At 41.1% G+C, this 17,945-nt stretch overlaps 1 protein-coding gene across 7 annotated transcripts in view; it reads left to right on the forward strand.

Moving 5' to 3' along the window:
- Positions 1 to 17,945, forward strand: part of SGK3 (serum/glucocorticoid regulated kinase family member 3) — a 111,216-nt gene that overhangs the window by 41,232 nt on the left and 52,039 nt on the right. Inside the window, exon 1 of one of the 7 annotated variants that reach the window (XM_061172162.1) lies at positions 5,889 to 6,015. The exons of the other annotated variants lie outside the window; for them this stretch is intronic. The gene's annotated coding sequence lies outside the window, so the exon portion shown is untranslated. Of the gene's footprint in view, positions 1 to 5,888; positions 6,016 to 17,945 lie in introns of those variants that run through there. 7 annotated transcript variants of the gene reach the window in all.

A 17,945-nucleotide genomic window follows, 5' to 3' on the forward strand; every position in this document is an offset into this window, starting at 1 on the left:
TTCCTAGCAACAATGTATGAGGGTTTTAATTTCTCCACATCCTCACCAGTACTTAGTTTCTACTTTTTTGATTATTGCTATCCTAGTGCATGTGAAGTGGTATCTCTTTGTGGTTTTGATTTGCATTTCCCTAATGACTAATGATGTTGAACATCTTTTTATGTCCTTTTTGGCCATTTATATATCTTCTTGGGAGAAATGTCTATTCAGGTCCTTTACCCACTTTTTAATTGTGTTATTTATCTTTTTGTTGTTGAGTTGTACAAGTTCTTTACTCTGGATATTAGACTCTTATCAGATATATGATTTGCAGTTATATTCTCTCACTCTATAGGTTGTCATTTTAATTTCCTGATAATGACCTTTGATTCACAAAAATTTTTAATTTTGGTGAAGTCCAATTTATCTATTTTTTCTTTTATTGCTCCTGCTTTTGGTGTCATATCTAAGAATCCATTGCCAAATCCAAGGTTGTGAAAATTCATCCCTGTGTTTCCATCTAAGAGTTTTATAGTTTTAACTCTTTTAGGTCATTGATCCATCTTCAGTTAATTTTTGTATATGTTGTGAAGTAGGAGTCCAGTTTCATTCCTTTGCGTGTGAATACCCAGTTGGCCAAGCACCATTTGAAGAGACTATCCTTTTCCCATTGAATGATCTTGGCACCCTTGTTGAAAATTAGTGGGCTATAGATGTATAGGTCTATTTATTAACTCAATTCTATCCCAGTGGTCTACAGATCTATCCTTATGCTAGAACCACACTGTTTTGATTATTATAGCTTTGTGATAAATTTTGAAATCAGGAAGTGTGAGACCTTGTTCTTATTCAATATTGTTTTGGCTATATAGGGCCCTTTGAAAATCTATATGAATTTGAGGATCGGTTTTTCCATTCCTGCAAAACAAGGCTGTTGGAGTTTTGATAGAGATTACATTAAAATTATTATAGAATTTTGAACAGAGAAAATGACATGACGAGAATTCTCCTTAGACAGCATTTTACAACATGAATAGGAAAAGAACAAGAGAGGACACTAGGAGACCATTAGAAAATTAGCACAACAGAATGGCTTGGACCTAAATTGTGGGAGTGAAGAGGGACAAATGCCAGAGAGATTGTGGAGTCAGACTTGAAACAAATCTCTTCATTCACTTAATGATTTGCACCACATTATTATATGCTCTAGGCACTAAGGATGCTATAGTGAACAAATGGATATGTTATTTTGCTTTCATAGACCTTGCACTCTAATGGGGCCGGAACAGGGGAACAGTAAACAGTGAAATAAAGAGCAAGCTGTGATCAATGCTGTATGAAGGAAATGAACAAGCTACTATGATAGAGATAACAGAGGAAGGCCTACTTTAGATAGGAGAGGGCTGTCTAAGGGACAGCTGTTTAATTAAGACCTGAATGATGAGGAGTTAGCCTATTCTAGCCTAAGAAAACAAAATTATCGGGAATTCCTTGGTGGTCCGGTGGTTAAGACTCGGTGCTTTCACAGCTGTGGTCCCGGGTTTGATCCCCGGTTGGGGAACTAAGATCCCACGAGCCACATGGTGTGGCCAAAACAAAGAAAAAAAGAAAAAAAAAAAAGAAAACAAAATTATCAAAGGCTCTGAGAACCTAAATGGGAAAGGGAGGGAAGATCTAGGGAGAAGTCCAAGAAGAATCCAAGGTTTTGAACTTGTGTGACTGGGTAAAAGGAGGTACTATTAATAGAATTAGGTACTAATTAGGAGGTAATATTAATAGAATATGCTTGAAGGGAAAACCATGAATTTATTTATTTTGGCGGGGAGATATTTAGCAGGTAGTTGGAAATTTGGAACTAGAGTTGGGAAAGAGGTCATGCTTCAGGTAAATGTATTGTGTCCAACTGTATGGAGATGAAAATTGAAGACATGAGCTTGGATGAGAAAGGCAGTGACAGTGAAGAGAGCTCAGGAATTAAAGTTGAAGACCTGGATTTAAGTCTTCTTCTTATTTTTGAGTGGTTGTGATACTTCGGGCAATTTCTCTTTCTAAGGTCACAAAGCTCTATTTCACTGTCTATTCTGTTGTAATTATCTATTTGTGTGTTCTAATGATCACATTGTCTTGATTACTATAGCTTTATTATGTCTTTATAATATCAGGTAGTTTAAGTCGTTCAGTGTTGTTCTTTTTAAATATTGTTTTGACTTCGTTTTACACCATTTTGGGCTATGAAAGCTTTCATAGGAAGACTCTACTTTTGGATAGCAGGGGAAACCTGTATTCCCAGTGTTCTTCATTCCTAGTGCACATCTATATTTCCAGAAACCTGGAATCATTTTCCTTCTGTCTGATGGACTTGCTTTAACATTTCTTGTAGTGTGGGTCTGCTGGTTATGAATTCTTCAGCTTTTTTTTTTTTTAATATGTCTGAAAAAAATCTTTGTATTTCCTTCAGTTTTGAAAGATGTTTTTGCTGGGTATAGAATTCTAGGCTTACAATTTTGTTGTTCAGTATTTCAAAGATGTTGCTCCACTATCTTTTCCTTGAACTATTCCTTACAAGAAATCTGCTGTCATTTTTACCTTTGTTCCTCCATACATAGTCTGCCTTTTTTCCTCTGGCTGCTGTTAAGATTTTTGCTTTATCACTGACAAGTTTTTAATAGTTTCATTATGAAATGTCTTGGTATAGTTTTCTTCATGTTCCTAGTGTTTAGGTTAATTGAGCTTGTCAAATCTGTGGGTTTATAATTTTCATCAAATTTTGAAAAATACCAGTCATATTTCTTCACACGTCTTTTCTGATCTCCTTCCCCAACCCTCTCCTTCAGGGACTCTAATTACAAGTATATTTGGCTGCTTGAACTTGTCCCATGGCTCATTGATTCTCTTTTCTTTTTTTCTGTATAGTTCATTTTGGAAAGTTTCTGTTGTGTGTCTTCAAGCTCACCAATCCTTTCCTTTTCAGTGTCTACTCTTCTGTTAATCCCACCCAATGTATTATTCACCTCAGAAATTGTTTTCATCTGTAGAAGTTGGATTTAGAAATTTTTTACCTTCCTTGTCTCTACTTAATTTTTTAAGTATATTACCATTATAATAACTGTTTTAATGTCCTTGTCTGCTAGTTCTAACATCTGTGTCAGTTGTTGGTTAGTTTTAGTGATTGGTTTTTCTCCTCATTATGGGTCATATTTTCCCACCTCTTGCTGTGCCTTGTAATATTTGATTGAATGGCAGATATTGTGAATTTTATCTTGTTGGGTGCTGAATATTTTTGTATTCCTGTAAATATGTTTGAATTTTAACTTCAGATGCAGTTAAATTGCTTTAAAATAGTTTGATCCTTTCAGATCTTTTATTTTTTGGGTGGCATCCAAGCAGCATTTAGTCTAGGGCTAATTGCTCTCCAGTACTAAGGCAAGACCTTTCTGAGTACTCTCCTCATTGAATTGGGAGGTTTTCTAGTCAGCCTGGTGTGAACAGCCACTATTCCTGTCCTTCTGTGAGTGCCCATTACTGTTCCTTCTAATGCTTTCAATGGTTTGTTCTTTCCTCAGCCTTGGGTAGTTTCCTCACATGCATGCACTTATCAACTCTGTTGAATTCTCGAGGAGGACCCTTTGCAGATCTCTGGGATTCTCTGTTGTTATGTCTCCCATACTTTGTCCTGTGAACTGCAACCATCTTGTTCTCACAGCTCCGTCTCCTCAGCTCAGGGAATCTGCTGGGCTCTCCTGCGATTCCCCTTTCCTATGACCAGTATTTTAATTACAGCAAGGGAAAGAGGGGACTTAAGGAAAACGGAAAATAACCATAGTCTGATGAATATATTTTTAAGCACTTACTATGGGTTTATCACCTGTTTGGGCAATGGGGTGACAAAGAATGGGTAGGTTACTTTTTATTTTTATGTACCTCCATGAATCTCAAAGATTTAGTCTTCAAAACAAGTCTTATTTAGTGATAATTTATTTTCCTGTTTTTTGAATCAGTCACATATAACTATCCATCAAAGCTTTGGTTCACTTGAAGTAATTGGTGTTACTTCAGTGTTGTAAAATTTCAGACAAAAACAGAGAATCTTGCTGTTGTGGGTAACCTGAATAGCCTAATTGCTGATGAATATATAATTTCTTTTAGGGTTTTTGAGATATTGAAAATAGCTTTTTCTTCCTGGATTGTCTGGAACCTGGGCACATCCAGTGAGTAGCTTATGGTTTAGTTTTGAAGATAAATATGATAAATAAGAGAGAAAACAAAACAAGGTAGTTCTTGCTAAGTGCCAAGTGGAGCAGTACAGATTCTAAGCATTATAGCAGTTTTATTGCATAGAGAGGTCCCTGAGCTGAGCTATCATTGTCCCGACAGGTAGCTAGGACTGAGGAGAGGTATTCTGAGTGGAGAAGCAGTGGCTGTAAGGTTGCAGCGGCAGCGGCAGGAGTGTTGGCTGTATGTTGTGGATACTGTACAGTGAGGAGACAGTCTGTCAGACAAATGTGTACACAGAGAGTGGTTGGAGATTAGGTAGAAAAAGTAGGTAAGGGTCAGATGCAAGATTCTGAGTTCTTTGAATTTGTACTTTGCACAGAGATGACAGTGAAAATGAGAAGGGTCATTGAAGAGACCCTGTAATGGAGAAAACCAAAGACCTAGTGACTAAATGTGAGGATTGAGTGGGAAGAAGAGCCTGAAGTTTTGAGCTAGGTGTAGAGTGTTATTATTATTACAAATAGAAAAGTCAGAGAGGAGAGCTTGAATGAAATGATACCAGAGATCCCTGAGGCTTTTTCTAAAAATTCCCAATTTCTCTGTGTGGCTTCTGACTGGACAGCGCTTTCCCTGTGGTCCTCCTCCTTTAATTGTTGAATCTGGCAGGATGTGGAGTGAGGAAGGGCCTTTAGAGATCATGAGGGCACCTGGCCTAATCTCTTCATTTTACAGATAAGGAAATTGAGGACTTCCTTATTGTGACTTTCCTTCAGGCCACACAGCTAGGCTGGCCTCCTGGCATTATTTTCTGAAATTCTTCTAGCAAAGGTTACTGTGTATCAATCCTGCTTGCTGGCAAAGTGAGTCTTGTGTTTTCCCCACCATAATTCAATTAGTTATTGACTTGATTCCTCAAATCGTTTTTCACCTTCCCAAATCAAATAAATTAATAGTTAATTCCTTTCCAGTAGTCTGATTTTCTTCTCTGTCCATACACGCCGTCGCAAACCTTGTAGTCGTACACTATGGGCATTAATGCCAAACTCAGGTCTGCTCTCTTGAAAGGTTGTCTGAGGGGAGCTGTTTGACGGGAGAGGGAATGATTAACGTTTATTTAAGTCTGGAGTGAGGATTCTTACTGGGAGTCCTTTCCACAATATTTAAAACAAAGAGGCTGTGTGGTGGAGATCAGTAAAGGAATTACTTCCTTTCTTTGCCCCTCTAAACCCCATTCCCTGTGACTTCTCACGCATGGAACCCAGAATTCGTTTGTGACTCCTGCCCTGCCCGAAGATAAAATGAGATTAGTCAATGCCCTGAGTAAGTGAACTCTGTTATTTTAAGATGTCTCACCCAGTCCTACACCTTAGCTGGAACCCGGGGAGAGTGGCTTCTCTTCCCCTTCCCAAGCCTTTCTTCTACTTACCCCAACGGCTGTCTCTCTCCCTTTACCCCTTCCCTCTGCTTGCATCCCGCCCTTCCTCCCTCGGGGGGGGGGGTCACACACCCCCCAGCCCGTTCCCGGCGGCACCCTGCCTATACAGCTCCTCTCGGAAGCACAGCCCCCGGAGCGAGCCGGGGGCGGAGCTGAGTGAGCAAAAGCCCTGCCCCCACGCTTTGGGCGGGGCCAGCGGCCCAGACGGCGCCGTTGATTGGTGGGGGCGGGCCCTGCCGCGCGGGGCGGGGCCCGGAGGTCGGACACGGGCAGGGAGCGCGGCGGGCGCCGCTGGGGGCGTGAGGCGCGGCGAGGAACCCGGTGGAGTGTGGCGTAGCTGTGGCGGCGCTTCCCGCTCGCCACACGCCGGGCGTGGGTCCCCGAAGGTAAGTATGGGCAGGGGGCCCGGCGCCGCGTGGGCCAGGTGGAGGGATCCCGCGGGCGCGCGCCTGAGGCAGGGGTGGTTTGGCCGGACGGGCCCCGGTGCCACTTCCGCGCGGAGTAGGAGCGCAGGGCGCTGGCTGGCGGCCGCGTGGCGTGAGCCCCACGAGTGAGGGAGACCGGGTCGGGCTTTACTTTCGCAGCACTTGTTCACCTCATTAGTTCCGGGACGAACCCCGCCTCCACGCACCACACAAATCTCGAGAGACCTCAGGTACTCCAGAGACTTTGTATTCTTTAAAATACATTTCTGTTTCGTGGTTCAGGACTGGAGGAGAAACTTGGTAGTGAACTTACGATGCGGCTTTATTTTGACTTCGTGTTATTATTCAGATTGCAGGAAGAGTGCGACTGGTAATGGGACTGTTATTTAAACAAGGACACCAGGGTTTACACAGGCAGTGGATTGTGGAGATTAAGCGAGCAGGCTTTGAATCTACTTATTAATTGTGAAAACTTGGGCAATTTGCTTAACTTCTCTATGACTTTGCTTCTGCATGTGAAAAATGAGAATAAGAAGAGATGCAGCCTTATAGGATTTTTATGAGGATTAAATGAGTTACTACTTAGTGTCTGCCTCATAGTCCACAATAACTTTGGCTGTTTTCTTTATTATGCAGTCAGATGGGCATTAATCTTGAAAGCTGCAGAAAGAAAAACCTTCTGCAGAGCTGTTGCTTGGGGATTCCTTTGGAACAGTTTTCAAAGACTGAGTCCCACTGGAAAAGGTCTCATTACTTTTATGTCGTACTAGAGACGTGATACATCTACCTTGCTCCAAATCAAAGCCACTCTCAAATGATAGAGAAACCTCAGTCTTGAAGGTTGTTCTGAAAGAGGCATGAAGAAAGGCAGCACTTTTCCAGTGAGTGTAGCCTCATTTTAAGCACCAAGCTCTGGTGCTTAAAAAGAAGTTCATATCACTTTATACAGAACTTGTAAGTTGTACTATTTTGGATGGGTGCTTATTTGTAATATTATTGCAAAATGAGGTAAACCAGAGTACCCAAATACATAAACTAAATAAACATCATAAGAATCATAAGCTGCCACATGGAAACTCAGAATTGAAAGGAATCTGGAAAATCAGATGGGCTGCCCTTTATAGATAAGGCTGAGGCCCAAAGACCCAAAACCAATAAATGGCAGGGCTTAGACCAGAATTCAGCTCTGCTGAGCAACAAATAATAAAAGCGAAGGATGATATTACTTCTTGTGTTGATAATAGTACTATTATTATTTTTGACAGTTTTATGGTGCTGTGAATAATTTTTCTCTCAGCAACATCCTGCTTGGTAGCTTAACTGCATGATTCATAATCATTCTTCAGCACCTTTGATTTAAATCACAAGTCTGAAAGTTGCTACATCAATGATTGCTTTGAGAACAAGAGGATTGTCTTCTTAAGCTTTGTACAAACATGTTCTAACAGTGCTTTGGTTTTGTTGTTTTATGCAGTCCTTTTCTCTCATGTAGGGAATGTAAACAGCCAGTATAAACAAATTGACCTTCTAGGCAGTTTGTTATCATTGTGTTATCGGTGAAGTTTTCTTGATTGGGTAAGATAGGCACGGAATGCTAGCCCAAGGAAATAGGATATTGGTCTGTTAGTTGCTGACTCTTCCCTGGCCCCGTTTAGAGGCCACTCCCTCACCTGTAGGTGTTTGTTCAGATGTTACTATCTCAGTCAGACCCTCCTATTTAAAATGCCATACAACCCTACCCTTCCTATAATATGTATTTGTCTATTTATCTTTTTGTCTATTATCTCTTGTCTGCCACTAGATGGTAAGTTCCATGGGGGCAGGGTGCTTGCCTGTTGTGTTCACTGCTGTACCCTAAGGGCCTGGAAACAATGCCTGGCACCAGAGTGTGTCACATGCAGACATTTCCAACTGGGGCTAGTAAGTACTTAAGCCAATTCACAATTCATTTTACCCTGCTCCACCCTCTCCCCACTTCTGGTTATTTCTCCTGTTACCCAGGAATAAAACCTTGAGGCAACATTAAGTCCTCCTTCTACCTGGCACTCCGTGTGCAAATAGCTACTGACTTCTGTCAGTTTTTTGCAAACCTGCCATTCCAGTTGTTGCCAAGTTCCCATTTCTTCAAGCACGCCTCCATTTCATTTCCTCCTCTACACCTACAGCTCTACCAGCTCCCTTTTCGTTTGCCTTCTCATTCTCATCTGCAGAATAAAATCCAGAGTGAGAAGTCTGGCATTCAGAGTTCTCTGCAACATGATCTCAAATCCACTTTTCCAGTCTCCATCTCCTGTATATAAGAAAAGTGATTTCCAACTTATGCTTGTAAATGTGAAAGTAAAATAAGGCTTTAATGGTAATACCCTGTAAAATCCCAAGGTTGCCTTCATGACAGTTTCTCTCTTTCTCTTTTTGTGAATGAGTCCGTCTTTTCCCCCAGGTAGGCAGGAATTCAGACAAATTGGACTAATGACTGTTAACCTGTTTGTACCGAGAACTTTTGCTGCTCTTTCTGTTTTTGAGTGTCCAGGCTTCAAAACCTCCCTTACATGTTACCACTACCCCAAATACCTAGATAAGTTCAGTTGGATGTGGTATTTCCTTCCTCTGAATTCTAGTGACTTTTCATGCCTTTTAAAGAATTTATCACACTCTACCTTGAATTGTAATTCTTTGGGCATTTGTCTTTTCTTGTTTGCTACGAATAAGCTCCTGGAGGACAGAAAGCATGCACACACAAATTCCAGTTACTTTTTTGAGGAAAAATAAGATATGCACCCACTTATCTGTTTTTTAAATAAAAGTGAACTTGAAGTTCTCCTTAATGGGTCTTTAAGTCATTAAATATTGAGCCTCAACCATCATTTCTACAATATGGACACTTCAGGAAGAAGGCAGGTGAAATTCAGTCCTAAAAAGATTCCAATGAAGTTACTGAGGTCTGGATTTTAGAAGGGAGTAAGTATAGGGAGAGCAACAAACCCAACATCCACGAAGGTGGACAGGCACAAGTTTAAAAAAAATACACAGGGCTTCCCTGGTGGCACAGTGGTTAAGAATCCGCCTGCCAATGCAGGGGACACGGGTTCGAGCCCTGGTCCAGGAAGATCCCACATGCCGGGGAGCATCTAAGCCCGTGGGCCTCAACTACTGAGCCTGTGCTGTACAGCCTGTGAGCCACAACTGCTGAAGCCTGCGCGCCTAGAGCCCGTGCTCCGCAACAAGAGAAGCCACCGCAATGAGAAGCCCGCGCACCGCAACAAAGAGTAGCCCCTGCTCGCCGCAACTAGAGAAAGCCCGGGCCAGCAACAAAGACCCAACGCAGCCAAAAAATAAATAAATAAATAAATTTTAAAAAACACATAAACTCACTCAGAAAACCGATAGGACAAGACAGACTTCATGGAGCCATCTGCAGCTTTGGATTTTCTTGTGAGGAATTATTCCTAAGCTATATTTTGTTTCTGCATCTCTAGGCACGAATAATACTGTCTCCCTTTGTTTTCTGAGCTGGTAAGACTGAACGTTCTCTTCCTTTTTCTGATCTGTGGAGAATAGTTTACCTTCTTTCCCTTCATTGTTTAATAAAATGTTTGTACTTCTTTCGTCATTTATTTTCTGGATATATGGAGAAGATAAATGCCAGAAGCTTTTAACTCTTCAGAGAAAGGTGATAGATATAAGATGCTTGAATTTGTCTCTTGTTGAAGCTTTCAGTTTTATTAAGTCTTCTATCAGCATTTGGTTTAATATATTTTGCTTCATTTCATTATAAACATACCCTTGCACATATTCCAGTTGAGTGAATGCTTTTATTTTACTTGTGATTTTTTTCTAGTAGATTAAAACTTGTTTCAGGAACTTGTGTAGACACTTCTGCAATTTAATTCTCTCTTTTCTTCTCTTTTGCCTCCCAAACCTCAACTGGGGTTTTCCCATTCTAGGGCACCCATTAGCCTAATTTATTTTCTTACAAGTATCATCTAAATTTATTTTACCATTCCTGGGATGAATCTGCAGTTTCTGTTGACCGGAAAGAGTTGGTAGGGAAAAAATGTATGTATATAAGTCCTAATTTTTGTGGGTTTTTAAAAATAATTTTTATTGGAGTATAGTTAATGTACAATGTTGTGTTAGTTTCAGGTGTTCAGCAAAGTGAATCAGTTATACATACACATATATCCACTCTTATAGATTATTTTCCCATATAGGTCATTACAGAGTAATGAGTAGAGTTCCCTGTAGGTACTTATTAGTTATCAATTTTATATATAGTACTGTGTATATATCAATTTCAGTCTCTCAATTTATCCCCCCTCTCTTTCCCCGCTGGTAGCCATAGCCTTGTTTTTTACATCTGTGACTCTATTTCTGTTTTGTATATAAGTTCATTTGTACCATTTTTAGATTCCACATGTAAGCAATATCATATATTTGTCTGTGTCTGACTTACTTCACTCAGTATAACAATCTCTAGGTCCATCCATGTTGCTGTAAATGGCATTATTTCATTCTTTTTTTATGGCTGAGTAATATTCCATTGTATAAATGTACCACATCTTCTTTATCCACTCCTCTTTTGATGGACATTTAGGTTGCTTCCATGTCTTGGCTATTGTAAATAGTGCTGCAGTGAACATTGGGGTGCGTGTATCTTTTCGAATTGTGGTTTTCTCCAGATATATGCCCAGGAGTGGGATTGCTGGATCATATGATAGTTCTGCATTTAGTTTTTTAAGGAACCTCCATTCTGTTCTCCATAATGGTTGTACCAATTTACATTCCCACCAATGGTGTAGGAGGGTTCCCTTTTCTCCACACCCTCTCCAGCATTTATTGTTTGTAGATTTTTTGATGATGGACATTCTGACCGGTGTAATGTGATACCTCATTGTAGCTTTGATTTACATTTCTCTAATAATTAGTGATGTTGAACATCTTTTCATGTGCTTTTTGGCCATCTGTATGTCTTCTTTGGAGAGATGTCTATTTAGATCTTCCGCCCATATTTGATTAAGTCCTAATTTTTGAAATGTTAAAACTTTAAGGTAAAATTCTGCATATTATCTTTACTGACAACAGCTAACGTAAGGTCAGGATTTAAAGCTAACATACTACAGCTTATATTTAAAGTGTATGATAATTTGAATTTGTAATTGGTTGTAAATTTTGTCCTTTGGGAAATTTTTTTTTTTTTTAATTTTTATTTATTTGTTTATTTTTTATTTATGGCTTGTGTTGGGTCTTCGTTTCTGTGCGAGGGCTTTCTCTAGTTTCGGCAAGCGGGGGCCACTCTTCATTGCGGTGCGCGGACCTTTCACTATCGTGGCCTCTCTTGTTGCGGAGCACAGGCTCCAGACGCGCAGGCTCAGTAATTGTGGCTCACGGGCCGAGCTGCTCCGTGGCATGTGGGATCTTCCCAGACCAGGGCTCGAACCCGTGTCCCCTGCATTGGCAGGCAGATTCTCAACCACTGCGCCACCAGGGAAGCCCGGGAAATTTCTTGTAATGTGCTAACCAGTGAAGTTTTACTGTCAGAAGAAGAATCTTGAAAGCAAATATTTGCTTTGAAGTAAAGTATCCTTTATCACACTGTTATACATAATCACCCTGTTATACACCTGTGTTTACACTGAGTTTTCCTTGTTTATAAAATGCCTTAGTTAAGGGTGTTATCAGATAGGATCATTCATGTAAATAATGAAAGTTGGGGCATAGACTAATTACATATCTGTAATACATGGTAAGCACTGTGTAAGTATCTGTTAAATAAATCAATCTGTATTTTTAGAGAGAATTTTATTAAGATGATATAGCATATTAGTATGTATAGTAATGAATTGATCTAGTAAAGGGGGAGAAATTGATGATTCTGGAAAGAGCTTAAGCAAAGGCGTGAAATTATCAGGTTTACAGTGATTTAAAAAAATCACTGTGTCTGCTGTGGGAAGAATGGATTGGAAGGGGGTTAGAATAGAGCAGAGATCCCAGGTTGGAGGTGCTCCCAAGAGACTCTGTGTGATGTGATGGTGATTGTTTTTTTTGTGGGGTTTTTTTTGGTTAGGTTTTTGTTTTTTGGATTTTTTGATGCCTCCTCAATCTGAATTCTCCCAACCTCCCCAGTCAGAAGCAGCTTTACCCTAGGCTTCCTGTGGCCTGCAGTATTTTGCCACTGGTGGTTCCATGTGAATCCCGCCTTCACTTTTCTTTTGCCTCGTGTAGTCAGCCATCCACCCATCTCTCTGCCAGTGGTCACAGTCCGCCAGGGAATCATCCTTGCAAGTGTTCTGTGTGGTAGTGTGCCTCTCAGTGGAAAAGCTTGGGAAGCCGGAAGTAGGGCAGGCGTTCTGGTGATGGCGAACCCAAGGTGGTGACCTTGGGAGGCCAAGGAGAGTAGAGCAGAGCATTGCTGCTGCAGTTACATCCTTGCCCTGTTGTTCTGGAACCAGCAGAGGGGCATGTTAGTTGCGGTAGGTTTAAGGCCTTCCTGTTTCTCCTGGCAGTTTTGATTTTAGTATTGGAGAACAAAGGACTGTCAGCAGTTACTTCCACCTCCTCACTCAGTCCCTTCCTCAAATGTCTTTAATAAAATGCAGCCAGTTTCAGAAACAGACTCACATAACTTTTGTCCAGATTCTGGAACAGTCCTATCCAATTGTTTGGGTGCAGACTATTCTGTATTGTGTGTCCCCATTGGATATTTTGCACAGATTTTATTTCTGATACTTATATCACTTTTCTTTATCGAGAATTAGGATAAATAAAAGATGTCTCAAGTAAGAGATGCAGTAAACCTACGAAAAACTAGGACTGCTTTGTGATTACAGAATGAGAGAGAAATCAAAGAGGGGGTAGGGTGGGAATTAGAGAAAGGATATAGGAGTAAGGAAGGAAAACAGGAAAAGTTGTAACTGATTCATCATGTGATATGTGTGGAAAGGTTACTATGTATCTTCCATTGGCAGATCCTGTTAGAATAGAATTTTCAGCTCTTCTGCAATGAACTTAATTTACAGATGTGACAAAGATGTGCTTTGTTTCTCTTGAAACATTTCAGATATATTTGGAGCTGGTATTCTGTGAGGGGGAAATAAACAGATACAGATTATGTACTGTTACAGTAAACTTTCAATAAAGTAACCAGTTAGCTTGGGGTAAGAGTGTCCTGGGAAGGTGCTTTTAGTATAGTTTAAAATGAAACCTATCTGCTTGACCTGTACCCTCCTAGGGAATAATTCCTGCCCTCATCCCACCCCCAATTCTTTTTCTTATTCTTTGGGTCAGTCCCCATCTCCCATTTCTCATACCAGTCCCCATGCCATGCCCACAGTCCGTGCACAGATTTTCTTTTGTCTCTTCCTCGACTGTCTCTGTCGGCTCCCTCCTTTGGATCCTTGTTTCCAAACACACAGCATCCAGTGCTGTCCCCCTGGCTGAAGAAAACCTGTAGCTCTTCCAGGCCTGCTCCTTCCTTTTGGAACAGGATTGTTCTTAATTTCCCTTTGTGCTTAGATGTGAATCACTGACCCTTCTCTGCCATGTTAGTTGAGTGGATACTGATAGTTATAAATGTATCTACCTTGTAATTTGGGTAGGGTCCACTAGTCAGTACCAAACAGTCTTCATGATTGTGAAGGAAATGGAGTTAAGAATGTGTCTGCTTATATTTTAGAGGGAAAAGCAGAAGAATCTTTTGACTTTCTTATGAACATTTTTTTTTTTTTGGCTGTCTGAAACAAAGACGGACAAGATCCAGGACAATAATTGCATACAATGGACAAAAAGATGGGCATGGTGATGAAGGGGAAAATGCTTTAAAAAAAAAAAAAATCCTTAACTAATATCTATCTATTTTAATCAATATTTATCAAAAAAATTTTAATATAACATGAATTTGGACAGTTTTCTATCATGAAATTTCATCTTTTTTTTCATATTTCTACTTTTTACAGGCCCCAAATTAAAAAAATAAATCTATTAATGCTTTAAAAAATCCTGTGGTAGCATCCCTTTTTGTATTGTCTTTATTTCATAATTTAGCCCTTGATCGTCCTTGTGGTGGGACACCCCCCCCCCCCACCCACCCCAGAGCCTGCTCTGTACTAAGCTGTTGGTTAGATGTTGATGGGTGATGTCTTTAGCAGCACTCCTGACAGTCTGTGCTGCACTGACCCCTCCTGGTGGCCGAGTTGAAAGCTGCTTTTCCTATGCGTGGCTCTCTTTCTATAACCCAATTGCTGATGGACACTTGGTGCTCCCTTCCCTTCATCTCTTGTTTCTCCAGAGGTGATTTAGAAGAAGGGGGTGTGTGCAGCAGTACCATAGGAAATTGAGAGGCAGCATGTTCACACTGGGCTCTTGGGTCAGAGCCGTGTTCACTTCACAGTGCTGCCACCCAAAGCTGTGTGAGGATGTGGAGCTGATAGCCTAGGTTTCTTCATCTGTAAAATGGGAATAATGACACTTCTGTGAGGAGTAAGTGATGTGTTAGATGTGAACACATAAAACAGTGCCTGGTGTTAGTACTCAGTAAATGTTAGTTTCTCAGCCTCAGCAGTATTGACGTTTTGAGCCAGGTAATTTTCTGTTGTAGGGATTGTCCTGTGCATTGTAGGATGCTTAGCATCATCCTTGACATGTAGCCACTAGCAGCCCCCCAAGCTGTGACAACCAAAAATGTCTCTGGGCATTCCCAAATGTTCCCCCGTCGAGAACCACTATAAATACAATATTTACTAGCTGTTACATTATCTTTGCTAAGCACTCTCACTCCTAAGATCCAGCTGGCTTCTGAAAGTTCTATTCTCATCTGACCCACTTCTTTTTGTTATGTTGGACTTGTCTGAGTTAATTCATTAGCTGGATGTTAAGGTTAGTTCTTCCTTTCTGGGTTAGTATCTGAACTACGTCTCCTTAGAGCCATGTGATCTACCCCTAGGCAAGCCAGCTGCTCCTGGGAACCAATCTACAAGATTATCTTGTGACTCTCCAGCAGAGTGAAGGCAAATTCTTTTCTGGTTCCTCTTTGAAAAGCCCTGCATACCTATTAACCTACCCAAAAGTCCCAACTTTTATTCCCACGTGAACACAGCTTTTTGTTCTTTCTTAGTGTGGGATTCTTGTATCAGTCCTCTTCTCATTCTGTTTTATGGGGCTGCCTGGCCACTGGATGATTTTGCAGAATTTTAATTGCTTCAGTTTTACTGAATAAATATACCTTAAATTTACAGTAATAGGGTTGCTTTTTCAAAATTTTACTTCTGACCACTTAAAAGTACATCTATGAACCTTCTTCATTGCTTTCCAGAGGACTCTTTAGAGCATATATATGTTGGAGAGGCAGTGTGGTATAATGGGTAAAGGTCCTAAAGTCAGACCACTGCTGGTTCAAATCCTGACTCCACCACCTGGAGTGGGTTACTTCATCTTTTTATGCTTCATTTTCTCCTAGGTTTCCTCTCAGTGGGGCTGTTGTGAGGAGCAATCAGATTAATACAAGTAAAGCACAGTCTGATTTGTAATCTTGCTTAGCCACTAAATGTTAAATATTGTTAGGTTGCCGGTTTGATTTAGTTTGAAGGAAAGGAAAATCTTTCTTAAGGAGAGACAATGTGGTATAGCAAACTAATACATATAGATTTTGGAGTTGAACAGACTTGATTTGAACCCTAGCTCTGTCGCCTATTTGCTGGATACTAGCTAGGGCAAGTGATTTAATCTTTCTACGTTTTTCTTCACAGCAGTATATTCATTTCCAACCTATGACTTTAGCTCCTTTTTCCAGAGAAAATTGAGGCAAACAAGTGTGATATCTTTCAAACTTCCGCTCCCATACCTGCTTGGCTTTATTTTTAGCGAGACTGAGGATACATGACAGTCTGCATCTGTGTCCCTTTTCTGTGCTCTCAGAGTGTACCATGCATACATCTAAAATAATACTTAGCCAACTATTGAAAGTTCTATATTGCTTTTCATTCAACCCCATTCGGTAAGTTCCTTGCAGGTAGAATTTTATCTTTGTCTTTCTGTTGCTTAATGCATAATGAAAGCTTTAATAAGTGTTTGTTGAATGAAGGAATAAAAACAAATTTGAAACAAGTTGTTATGTATTTGATTCAGTTTATTGACTGCCTGTGCACTGCTGGGTTTTTTACATTCATCTCGAATCCTTAAAACAACCATATGAAGTGAGTGTTGCTAGCTTCACTTCCTAGGTTAGGAAACTAAGGCTCAGATAATTTAAACGTGTCCAGGGACCCAAGGTAGAGAACTGTACATTTGTACAATTTGTAGTCATAGGAGAAAGGAGAAAGGATCTCCTGACAGAAGCTTTGGCTTTACAGAGAGGAACGCAGCAACTGCCAAGCAGCAGCCTGCCCAGGAGGGAGCAGGGTGAGGAATTATGTTTCCTGATCCCTTTCTTTCCCCCCCATGTCCTGCCAGTGCCTCTCTGGATGAAATCAACCAGCAGCTAGAGGGCAAGGGAGCCTGTGGGGTGCAGGCTTTAGAGGTTGGTGCCCTGGGGTGTGGAGCAGGGTGGAGATGGATCTGAAAAGAAAAATAGAGACTATCCAACGCAGTCTTCCTCTTTCTGTCCGTTAGTATTCACTCACACTTTGGGCGTAAAGCTCCTGTTCCTAACTCGGGAAACGCAAGGTCCTCTAGTCACTGCAGCCAGTTCATTCGTGCTCCCACATGGAGGCACTGCTAGTGTTCTTTGTGTAACGTAACAGAAAAAAACTAAAACAACGCTGCTGTAGTCTCTGCGTCTGTAGCTAATCTTTTGGCTCAAGTTGGTAATCATTCCTTTTTTCTTCTAGTACTTATTTTACGTTCCCCTTACCCTCTGCCAGGTCAGTAGCTGCTTACCAGATGTCAGGAGTTATGCTTATTTTCTCCAGCAAAAATATCCCATCTGGAATTGCAGGCGTGATTGGCATCACCATCTGATTAAATTTGTAGTGATCCATAGTCATGCTCTAAGGTCTTTTGGCTTTGGTCTAGGTAAGCAGGCATGTCAAACGGGGATGTAATAGGAACCAACACCCCTGCATCCTTCAAATTTTTGATAGTGGTACTGGGTTGTGAGCTTCTCCAGGGATGGGGTATAGTTATTGGTTTGCTTTCTTTGTGGGGAAACGGGGGAGCGTTCCAAGGGCTTCTTCACGGCCCTGTCTTCCCTAATGGTGTTTATGGCAGAACAGGGAATCAGTGCAGGGATTTGGCCAGTTACTAAGTATATCTATTTCCACTGAAATTCTAGGACTAGGGAAATAACCACGGGATGGGCCTGTGCTCCCATAGGACCCACCATGAGATACCAGGGTTGACTTTATCTCTCACCTCCTCTCTGGAGTGAGATGGGTGCTCTGACTGGTGGACCACGTTTTAGGTCTCCTGGGGTTAGTGTCAGTTCAGAGCTAGTGTCCGGTAACCCTTGGAAAGACTACGCATTTCTCTTTCCCCAGTGGACAGTCACCCTTGTGAATGGCTGCTGGTACCTCTTAGGTAAGGTCTGGAGAAAGCTTGGTGGGATACATCTGCGGCTGTGTGTAGGGCCACAGTAATCTTATATTTAGTCCTCCTTGGTCTAACATCCTGTGAGTATACTCCTATATGTGCTCCTCAGACTCCTGGTAAAATTGTTGAGACTCTGCAGATTTTTTGGTGTAAAGATAGTCTATTCTCAGTAGGCTTTGAACTTCTTTCTGGGCTCTTTTGGCATCTTAATTCCTATTAGGAGGCCATGAGGGGTTAGTGGGAGTAGGTGGTGAAGAGAAGTGGCATCCCCTTGTGAAACAACTTGAAAGGGTTTTATGGGAGGTGGGTTAGGAGGCTGGGTCTCCTCAGAGGGCTGTAAATTGCTGCTTTCAGCAGACATGTTCAGCTGA

Source organism: Eubalaena glacialis, chromosome 17, assembly GCF_028564815.1.
Source record: "Eubalaena glacialis isolate mEubGla1 chromosome 17, mEubGla1.1.hap2.+ XY, whole genome shotgun sequence".
Classification (NCBI taxonomy): domain Eukaryota; kingdom Metazoa; phylum Chordata; class Mammalia; order Artiodactyla; family Balaenidae; genus Eubalaena; species Eubalaena glacialis.